Source organism: Lasioglossum baleicum, unplaced genomic scaffold (assembly GCF_051020765.1).
Source record: "Lasioglossum baleicum unplaced genomic scaffold, iyLasBale1 scaffold0137, whole genome shotgun sequence".
Taxonomy (NCBI): Eukaryota; Metazoa; Arthropoda; class Insecta; order Hymenoptera; family Halictidae; genus Lasioglossum; species Lasioglossum baleicum.
The window spans coordinates 98,806-111,114 of record NW_027469197.1 but is presented as its reverse complement, the minus strand read 5'-3'; positions in this window follow the sequence as shown (position 1 = coordinate 111,114).

Here is a 12,309-nt window from a genome sequence, read left to right as displayed (position 1 = left end):
TGCGTTATGCGTTATGCGTTATGCGTTATGCGTTATGCGTTATGCGTTATGCGTTATGCGTTATGCGTTATGCGTTATGCGTTATGCGTTATGCGTTATGCGTTATGCGTTATGCGTTATGCGTTATGCGTTATGCGTTATGCGTTATGCGTTATGCGTTATGCGTTATGCGTTATGCGTTATGCGTTATGCGTTATGCGTTATGCGTTATGCGTTATGCGTTATGCGTTATGCGTTATGCGTTATGCGTTATGCGTTATGCGTTATGCGTTATGCGTTACGCGTTATACGTTATGCGTTATGCGTTATCCGTTATGCGTTATCCGTTATGCGTTATGCGTTATGCGTTAAGCGTTATGCGTCATTCGTTATCTGTTATGCGTTACGCGTTATACGTTATGCGATATGCGTGATGCGTTATGCGTTATGCGTTATGGGCTATGCGTTAAGCGTTATGCGTTATGCGTTATGAGTTATGCGTTATGCGTTATGCGTTATGCGTCATGCGTTATCCGTTATGCGTTATGCGTTATGCGTAATGCGTTATGCGTTAAGCGTTATGCGTTAAGCGTTATGCGTTATGCGATATGCGTTATGCGTTATGCGTTATGCGTTATGCGTTATGCGTTATGCGTTATGCGTTATGCGTTATGCGTTATGCGTTATGCGTTATGCGTTATGCGTTATGCGTTATGCGTTATGCGTTATGCGTTATGCGTTATGCGTTATGCGTTATGCGTTATGCGTTATGCGTTATGCGTTATGCGTTATGCGTTATGCGTTATGCGTTATGCGTTATGCGTTATGCGTTATGCGTTATGCGTTATGCGTTATGCGTTATGCGTTATGCGTTATGCGTTATGCGTTATGCGTTATGCGTTATGCGTTATGCGTTATGCGTTATGCGTTATGCGTTATGCGTTATGCGTTATGCGTTACGCGTTATACGTTATGCGTTATGCGTTATCCGTTATGCGTTATCCGTTATGCGTTATGCGTTATGCGTTATGCGTTATGCGTTATGCGTTATGCGATATGCGTTATGCGTTATGCGTTATGCGTTATGCGTTATGCGTTATGCGTTATGCGTTATGCGTTATGCGTTATGCGTTATGCGTTATCCGTTATGCGTTATGCGTTATGCGTTATCCGTTATGCGTTATGCGCGATGCGTTATGCGTTATGCGTTATGGGCTATGCGTTAAGCGTTATGCGTTATGCATTATGCGTTACGCGTTATGCGTTAGGCGTTATGCGTTAAGCGTTATGCGTTATGCGTTCTGCGTTAAGCGTTATGCGTTATGCGTTATGCGTTATGCGTTATGCGTTATGCGTTATGCGTTATGCGTTATGCGTTATGCGTTATGCGTTATGCGTTATGCGTTATGCGTTATGCGTTATGCGTTATGCGTTATGCGTTATGCGTTAAGCGTTATGCGTTATGCGTTCTGCGTTAAGCGTTATGCGTTATGCGTTATGCGTTATGCGTTATGCGTTATGCGTTATGCGTTATGCGTTATGCGTTATGCGTTATGCGTTATGCGTTATGCGTTATGCGTTATGCGTTATGCGTTATGCGTTATGCGTTATGCGTTATGCGTCATGCGTTATGCGTTATGCGTTATGCGTTATGCGTTATGCGATATGCGTTATGCGTTATGCGTTATGCGTTATGCGTTATGCGTTATGCGTTATGCGTGATGCGTTATGCGTTATGCGTCATGCGTCATGCGTCATGCGTTATGCGTTATGCGTTATGCGTTATGCGTTATGCGTTATGCGTTATGCGTTATGCGTCATGCGTTATGCGCTATGCGTTATGCGTTATGCGTTATGCGTTATGCGTTATGCGTTATGCGTTATGCGTTATGCGTTATGCGTTATGCGTTATGCGTTATGCGTTATGCGTTATGCGTTATGCGTTATGCGTTATGCGTTATGCGTTATGCGTTATGCGTTATGCGTTATGCGTTATGCGTTATGCGTTATGCGTTATGCGTTATGCGTTATGCGTTATGCGTTATGCGTTATGCGTTATGCGTTATGCGTTATGCGTTATGCGTTATGCGTTATGCGTTATGCGTTATGCGTTATGCGTTTTGCGTTATGCGTTATGCGTTATGCGTTATGCGTTATGCGTTACGCGTTATGCGTTACGCGTTATGCGTTACGCGTTATGCGTTACGCGTTATGCGTTATGCGTTATGCGTTATGCGTTATGCGTTATGCGTTATGCGTTATGCGTTATGCGTTATGCGTTATGCGTTATGCGTTATGCGTTATGCGTTATGCGTTATGCGTTATGCGTTATGCGTTATGCGTTATGCGTTATGCGTTATGCGTTATGCGTTATGCGTTATGCGTTATGCGTTATGCGTTATGCGTTATGCGTTATGCGTTATGCGTTATGCGTTATGCGTTATGCGTTATGCGTTATGCGTTATGCGTTATGCGTTATGCGTTATGCGTTATGCGTTATGCGTTATGCGTTATGCGTTATGCGTTATGCGTTATGCGTTATGCGTTATGCGTTATGCGTTATGCGTTATGCGTTATGCGTTATGCGTTATGCGTTATGCGTTATGCGTTATCCGTTATGCGTTATGCGCGATGCGTTATGCGTTATGCGTTATGGGCTATGCGTTATGGGCTATGCGTTAAGCGTTATGCGTTATGCATTATGCGTTATGCGTTATGCGTTATGCGTTATGCGTTATGCGTTATGCGTTATGCGTTATGCGTTATGCGTTATGCGTTATGCGTTATGCGTTATGCGTTATGCGTTATGCGTTATGCGCTATGCGTTATGCGTTATGCGTTATGCGTTATGCGTTATGCGTTATGCGTTATGCGTTATGCGTTATGCGTTATGCGTTATGCGTTATGCGTTATGCGTTATGCGTTATGCGTTATGCGTTATGCGTTATGCGTTATGCGTTATGCGTTATGCGTTATGCGTTATGCGTTATGCGTTATGCGTTATGCGTTATGCGTTATGCGTTATGCGCTATGCGTTATGCGTTATGCGTTATGCGTTATGCGTTATCCGTTATGCGTTATGCGCGATGCGTTATGCGTTATGCGTTATGGGCTATGCGTTAAGCGTTATGCGTTATGCATTATGCGTTACGCGTTACGCGTTAGGCGTTATGCGTTAAGCGTTATGCGTTATGCGTTATGCGTTATGCGTTATCCGTTATGCGTTATGCGTAATGCGTTATGCGTTATGCGTTATGCGTTATGCGTTATGCGTTATGCGTTATGCGTTATGCGTTATGCGTTATGCGTTATGCGTTATGCGTTATGCGTTATGCGTTATGCGTTATGCGTTATGCGTTATGCGTTATGCGTTATGCGTTATGCGTTATGCGTTATGCGTTATGCGTTATGCGTTATGCGTTATGCGTTATGCGTTATGCGTTATGCGTTATGCGTTATGCGTTATGCGTTATGCGTTATGCGTTATGCGTTATGCGTTATGCGTTATGCGTTATGCGTTATGCGTTATGCGTTATGCGTTATGCGTTATGCGTTATGCGTTATGCGTTATGCGTTATGCGTTATGCGTTATGCGTTATGCGTTATGCGTTATGCGTTATGCGTTATGCGTTATGCGTTATGCGTTATGCGTTATGCGTTATGCGTTATGCGTTATGCGTTATGCGTTATGCGTTATGCGTTATGCGTTATGCGTTATGCGTTATGCGTTATGCGTTATGCGTTATGCGTTATGCGTTATGCGTTATGCGTTATGCGTTATGCGTTATGCGTTATGCGTTATGCGTTATGCGTTATGCGTTATGCGTTATGCGTTATGCGTTATGCGTTATGCGTTATGCGTTATGCGTTATGCGTTATGCGTTATGCGTTATGCGTTATGCGTTATGCGTTATGCGTTATGCGTTATGCGTTATGCGTTATGCGTTATGCGTTATGCGTTATGCGTTATGCGTTATGCGTTATGCGTTATGCGTTATGCGTTATGCGTTATGCGTTATGCGTTACGCGTTATACGTTATGCGTTATGCGTTATCCGTTATGCGTTATCCGTTATGCGTTATGCGTTATGCGTTATGCGTTATGCGTTATGCGTTATGCGATATGCGTTATGCGTTATGCGTTATGCGTTATGCGTTATGCGTTATGCGTTATGCGTTATGCGTTATGCGTTATGCGTTATCCGTTATGCGTTATGCGTTATGCGTTATCCGTTATGCGTTATGCGCGATGCGTTATGCGTTATGCGTTATGGGCTATGCGTTAAGCGTTATGCGTTATGCATTATGCGTTACGCGTTATGCGTTAGGCGTTATGCGTTAAGCGTTATGCGTTATGCGTTCTGCGTTAAGCGTTATGCGTTATGCGTTATGCGTTATGCGTTATGCGTTATGCGTTATGCGTTATGCGTTATGCGTTATGCGTTATGCGTTATGCGTTATGCGTTATGCGTTATGCGTTAAGCGTTATGCGTTATGCGTTCTGCGTTAAGCGTTATGCGTTATGCGTTATGCGTTATGCGTTATGCGTTATGCGTTATGCGTTATGCGTTATGCGTTATGCGTTATGCGTTATGCGTTATGCGTTATGCGTTATGCGTTATGCGTTATGCGTTATGCGTTATGCGTTATGCGTTATGCGTCATGCGTTATGCGTTATGCGTTATGCGTTATGCGTTATGCGATATGCGTTATGCGTTATGCGTTATGCGTTATGCGTTATGCGTTATGCGTTATGCGTGATGCGTTATGCGTTATGCGTCATGCGTCATGCGTCATGCGTTATGCGTTATGCGTTATGCGTTATGCGTTATGCGTTATGCGTTATGCGTTATGCGTCATGCGTTATGCGCTATGCGTTATGCGTTATGCGTTATGCGTTATGCGTTATGCGATATGTGTTATGCGTTATGCGTTATGCGTTACGCGTTATACGTTATGCGTTATGCGTTATACGTTATGCGTTATGCGTTATCCGTTATGCGTTATGCGTTATGCGTTATGCGTTATCCGTTATGCGTTATGCGCGATGCGTTATGCGTTATGCGTTATGGGCTATGCGTTAAGCGTTATGCGTTATGCATTATGCGTTACGCGTTATGCGTTAGGCGTTATGCGTTAAGCGTTATGCGTTATGCGTTATGCGTTATGCGTTATCCGTTATGCGTTATGCGTTATGCGTTATGCGTTATGCGTTAAGCGTTATGCGTTATGCGTTATGCGATATGTGTTATGCGTTATGCGTTATGCGTTATGCGTTATGCGTTATGCGTTATGCGTTATGCGTTATGCGTTATGCGTTATGCGTTATGCGTTATGCGTTATGCGTTATGCGTTATGCGTTATGCGTTATGCGTTATGCGTTATGCGTTATGCGTTATGCGTTATGCGTTATGCGTTATGCGTTATGCGTTATGCGTTATGCGTTATGCGTTATGCGTTATGCGTTATGCGTTATGCGTTATGCGTTATGCGTTATGCGTTATGCGTTATGCGTTAAGCGTTATGCGTTATGCGTTCTGCGTTAAGCGTTATGCGTTATGCGTTATGCGTTATGCGTTATGCGTTATGCGTTATGCGTTATGCGTTATGCGTTATGCGTTATGCGTTATGCGTTATGCGTTATGCGTTATGCGTTATGCGTTATGCGTTATGCGTTATGCGTTATGCGTTATGCGTCATGCGTTATGCGTTATGCGTTATGCGTTATGCGTTATGCGATATGCGTTATGCGTTATGCGTTATGCGTTATGCGTTATGCGTTATGCGTTATGCGTGATGCGTTATGCGTTATGCGTCATGCGTCATGCGTCATGCGTTATGCGTTATGCGTTATGCGTTATGCGTTATGCGTTATGCGTTATGCGTTATGCGTCATGCGTTATGCGCTATGCGTTATGCGTTATGCGTTATGCGTTATGCGTTATGCGATATGTGTTATGCGTTATGCGTTATGCGTTACGCGTTATACGTTATGCGTTATGCGTTATACGTTATGCGTTATGCGTTATCCGTTATGCGTTATGCGTTATGCGTTATGCGTTATCCGTTATGCGTTATGCGCGATGCGTTATGCGTTATGCGTTATGGGCTATGCGTTAAGCGTTATGCGTTATGCATTATGCGTTACGCGTTATGCGTTAGGCGTTATGCGTTAAGCGTTATGCGTTATGCGTTATGCGTTATGCGTTATCCGTTATGCGTTATGCGTTATGCGTTATGCGTTATGCGTTATGCGTTAAGCGTTATGCGTTATGCGTTATGCGATATGTGTTATGCGTTATGCGTTATGCGTTATGCGTTATGCGTTATGCGTTATGCGTTATGCGTTATGCGTTATGCGTTATGCGTTATGCGTTATGCGTTATGCGTTATGCGTTATGCGTTATGCGTTATGCGTTATGCGTTATGCGTTATGCGTTATGCGTTATGCGTTATGCGTTATGCGTTATGCGTTATGCGTTATGCGTTATGCGTTATGCGTTATGCGTTATGCGTTATGCGTTATGCGTTATGCGTTATGCGTTATGCGTTATGCGTTATGCGTTATGCGTTATGCGTTATGCGTTATGCGTTATGCGTTATGCGTTATGCGTTATGCGTTATGCGTTATGCGTTATGCGTTATGCGTTATGCGTTATGCGTTATGCGTTATGCGTTATGCGTTATGCGTTACGCGTTATACGTTATGCGTTATGCGTTATCCGTTATGCGTTATCCGTTATGCGTTATGCGTTATGCGTTAAGCGTTATGCGTCATTCGTTATCTGTTATGCGTTACGCGTTATACGTTATGCGATATGCGTGATGCGTTATGCGTTATGCGTTATGGGCTATGCGTTAAGCGTTATGCGTTATGCGTTATGAGTTATGCGTTATGCGTTATGCGTTATGCGTCATGCGTTATCCGTTATGCGTTATGCGTTATGCGTAATGCGTTATGCGTTAAGCGTTATGCGTTAAGCGTTATGCGTTATGCGATATGCGTTATGCGTTATGCGTTATGCGTTATGCGTTATGCGTTATGCGTTATGCGTTATGCGTTATGCGTTATGCGTTATGCGTTATGCGTTATGCGTTATGCGTTATGCGTTATGCGTTATGCGTTATGCGTTATGCGTTATGCGTTATGCGTTATGCGTTATGCGTTATGCGTTATGCGTTATGCGTTATGCGTTATGCGTTATGCGTTATGCGTTATGCGTTATGCGTTATGCGTTATGCGTTATGCGTTATGCGTTATGCGTTATGCGTTATGCGTTATGCGTTATGCGTTATGCGTTATGCGTTATGCGTTATGCGTTATGCGTTACGCGTTATACGTTATGCGTTATGCGTTATCCGTTATGCGTTATCCGTTATGCGTTATGCGTTATGCGTTATGCGTTATGCGTTATGCGTTATGCGATATGCGTTATGCGTTATGCGTTATGCGTTATGCGTTATGCGTTATGCGTTATGCGTTATGCGTTATGCGTTATGCGTTATGCGTTATGCGTTATCCGTTATGCGTTATGCGCGATGCGTTATGCGTTATGCGTTATGGGCTATGCGTTAAGCGTTATGCGTTATGCATTATGCGTTACGCGTTATGCGTTAGGCGTTATGCGTTAAGCGTTATGCGTTATGCGTTCTGCGTTAAGCGTTATGCGTTATGCGTTATGCGTTATGCGTTATGCGTTATGCGTTATGCGTTATGCGTTATGCGTTATGCGTTATGCGTTATGCGTTATGCGTTATGCGTTATGCGTTATGCGTTATGCGTTATGCGTTATGCGTTAAGCGTTATGCGTTATGCGTTCTGCGTTAAGCGTTATGCGTTATGCGTTATGCGTTATGCGTTATGCGTTATGCGTTATGCGTTATGCGTTATGCGTTATGCGTTATGCGTTATGCGTTATGCGTTATGCGTTATGCGTTATGCGTTATGCGTTATGCGTTATGCGTTATGCGTCATGCGTTATGCGTTATGCGTTATGCGTTATGCGTTATGCGATATGCGTTATGCGTTATGCGTTATGCGTTATGCGTTATGCGTTATGCGTTATGCGTGATGCGTTATGCGTTATGCGTCATGCGTCATGCGTCATGCGTTATGCGTTATGCGTTATGCGTTATGCGTTATGCGTTATGCGTTATGCGTTATGCGTCATGCGTTATGCGCTATGCGTTATGCGTTATGCGTTATGCGTTATGCGTTATGCGTTATGCGTTATGCGTTATGCGTTATGCGTTATGCGTTATGCGTTATGCGTTATGCGTTATGCGTTATGCGTTATGCGTTATGCGTTATGCGTTATGCGTTATGCGTTATGCGTTATGCGTTATGCGTTATGCGTTATGCGTTATGCGTTATGCGTTATGCGTTATGCGTTATGCGTTATGCGTTATGCGTTATGCGTTATGCGTTATGCGTTATGCGTTATGCGTTATGCGTTATGCGTTATGCGTTTTGCGTTATGCGTTATGCGTTATGCGTTATGCGTTATGCGTTACGCGTTATGCGTTACGCGTTATGCGTTACGCGTTATGCGTTACGCGTTATGCGTTATGCGTTATGCGTTATGCGTTATGCGTTATGCGTTATGCGTTATGCGTTATGCGTTATGCGTTATGCGTTATGCGTTATGCGTTATGCGTTATGCGTTATGCGTTATGCGTTATGCGTTATGCGTTATGCGTTATGCGTTATGCGTTATGCGTTATGCGTTATGCGTTATGCGTTATGCGTTATGCGTTATGCGTTATGCGTTATGCGTTATGCGTTATGCGTTATGCGTTATGCGTTATGCGTTATGCGTTATGCGTTATGCGTTATGCGTTATGCGTTATGCGTTATGCGTTATGCGTTATGCGTTATGCGTTATGCGTTATGCGTTATGCGTTATGCGTTATGCGTTATGCGTTATGCGTTATGCGTTATGCGTTATGCGTTATGCGTTATGCGTTATGCGTTATGCGTTATCCGTTATGCGTTATGCGCGATGCGTTATGCGTTATGCGTTATGGGCTATGCGTTATGGGCTATGCGTTAAGCGTTATGCGTTATGCATTATGCGTTATGCGTTATGCGTTATGCGTTATGCGTTATGCGTTATGCGTTATGCGTTATGCGTTATGCGTTATGCGTTATGCGTTATGCGTTATGCGTTATGCGTTATGCGTTATGCGTTATGCGCTATGCGTTATGCGTTATGCGTTATGCGTTATGCGTTATGCGTTATGCGTTATGCGTTATGCGTTATGCGTTATGCGTTATGCGTTATGCGTTATGCGTTATGCGTTATGCGTTATGCGTTATGCGTTATGCGTTATGCGTTATGCGTTATGCGTTATGCGTTATGCGTTATGCGTTATGCGTTATGCGTTATGCGTTATGCGTTATGCGCTATGCGTTATGCGTTATGCGTTATGCGTTATGCGTTATCCGTTATGCGTTATGCGCGATGCGTTATGCGTTATGCGTTATGGGCTATGCGTTAAGCGTTATGCGTTATGCATTATGCGTTACGCGTTACGCGTTAGGCGTTATGCGTTAAGCGTTATGCGTTATGCGTTATGCGTTATGCGTTATCCGTTATGCGTTATGCGTAATGCGTTATGCGTTATGCGTTATGCGTTATGCGTTATGCGTTATGCGTTATGCGTTATGCGTTATGCGTTATGCGTTATGCGTTATGCGTTATGCGTTATGCGTTATGCGTTATGCGTTATGCGTTATGCGTTATGCGTTATGCGTTATGCGTTATGCGTTATGCGTTATGCGTTATGCGTTATGCGTTATGCGTTATGCGTTATGCGTTATGCGTTATGCGTTATGCGTTATGCGTTATGCGTTATGCGTTATGCGTTATGCGTTATGCGTTATGCGTTATGCGTTATGCGTTATGCGTTATGCGTTATGCGTTATGCGTTATGCGTTATGCGTTATGCGTTATGCGTTATGCGTTATGCGTTATGCGTTATGCGTTATGCGTTATGCGTTATGCGTTATGCGTTATGCGTTATGCGTTATGCGTTATGCGTTATGCGTTATGCGTTATGCGTTATGCGTTATGCGTTATGCGTTATGCGTTATGCGTTATGCGTTATGCGTTATGCGTTATGCGTTATGCGTTATGCGTTATGCGTTATGCGTTATGCGTTATGCGTTATGCGTTATGCGTTATGCGTTATGCGTTATGCGTTATGCGTTATGCGTTATGCGTTATGCGTTATGCGTTATGCGTTATGCGTTATGCGTTATGCGTTATGCGTTATGCGTTATGCGTTATGCGTTATGCGTTATGCGTTATGCGTTATGCGTTATGCGTTATGCGTTATGCGTTATGCGTTATGCGTTATGCGTTATGCGTTATGCGTTACGCGTTATACGTTATGCGTTATGCGTTATCCGTTATGCGTTATCCGTTATGCGTTATGCGTTATGCGTTATGCGTTATGCGTTATGCGTTATGCGATATGCGTTATGCGTTATGCGTTATGCGTTATGCGTTATGCGTTATGCGTTATGCGTTATGCGTTATGCGTTATGCGTTATCCGTTATGCGTTATGCGTTATGCGTTATCCGTTATGCGTTATGCGCGATGCGTTATGCGTTATGCGTTATGGGCTATGCGTTAAGCGTTATGCGTTATGCATTATGCGTTACGCGTTATGCGTTAGGCGTTATGCGTTAAGCGTTATGCGTTATGCGTTCTGCGTTAAGCGTTATGCGTTATGCGTTATGCGTTATGCGTTATGCGTTATGCGTTATGCGTTATGCGTTATGCGTTATGCGTTATGCGTTATGCGTTATGCGTTATGCGTTATGCGTTAAGCGTTATGCGTTATGCGTTCTGCGTTAAGCGTTATGCGTTATGCGTTATGCGTTATGCGTTATGCGTTATGCGTTATGCGTTATGCGTTATGCGTTATGCGTTATGCGTTATGCGTTATGCGTTATGCGTTATGCGTTATGCGTTATGCGTTATGCGTTATGCGTTATGCGTCATGCGTTATGCGTTATGCGTTATGCGTTATGCGTTATGCGATATGCGTTATGCGTTATGCGTTATGCGTTATGCGTTATGCGTTATGCGTTATGCGTGATGCGTTATGCGTTATGCGTCATGCGTCATGCGTCATGCGTTATGCGTTATGCGTTATGCGTTATGCGTTATGCGTTATGCGTTATGCGTTATGCGTCATGCGTTATGCGCTATGCGTTATGCGTTATGCGTTATGCGTTATGCGTTATGCGATATGTGTTATGCGTTATGCGTTATGCGTTACGCGTTATACGTTATGCGTTATGCGTTATACGTTATGCGTTATGCGTTATCCGTTATGCGTTATGCGTTATGCGTTATGCGTTATCCGTTATGCGTTATGCGCGATGCGTTATGCGTTATGCGTTATGGGCTATGCGTTAAGCGTTATGCGTTATGCATTATGCGTTACGCGTTATGCGTTAGGCGTTATGCGTTAAGCGTTATGCGTTATGCGTTATGCGTTATGCGTTATCCGTTATGCGTTATGCGTTATGCGTTATGCGTTATGCGTTAAGCGTTATGCGTTATGCGTTATGCGATATGTGTTATGCGTTATGCGTTATGCGTTATGCGTTATGCGTTATGCGTTATGCGTTATGCGTTATGCGTTATGCGTTATGCGTTATGCGTTATGCGTTATGCGTTATGCGTTATGCGTTATGCGTTATGCGTTATGCGTTATGCGTTATGCGTTATGCGTTATGCGTTATGCGTTATGCGTTATGCGTTATGCGTTATGCGTTATGCGTTATGCGTTATGCGTTATGCGTTATGCGTTATGCGTTATGCGTTATGCGTTATGCGTTATGCGTTATGCGTTATGCGTTATGCGTTATGCGTTATGCGTTATGCGTTATGCGTTATGCGTTATGCGTTATGCGTTATGCGTTATGCGTTATGCGTTATGCGTTATGCGTTATGCGTTATGCGTTATGCGTTATGCGTTATGCGTTATGCGTTATGCGTTACGCGTTATACGTTATGCGTTATGCGTTATCCGTTATGCGTTATCCGTTATGCGTTATGCGTTATGCGTTAAGCGTTATGCGTCATTCGTTATCTGTTATGCGTTACGCGTTATACGTTATGCGATATGCGTGATGCGTTATGCGTTATGCGTTATGGGCTATGCGTTAAGCGTTATGCGTTATGCGTTATGAGTTATGCGTTATGCGTTATGCGTTATGCGTCATGCGTTATCCGTTATGCGTTATGCGTTATGCGTAATGCGTTATGCGTTAAGCGTTATGCGTTAAGCGTTATGCGTTATGCGATATGC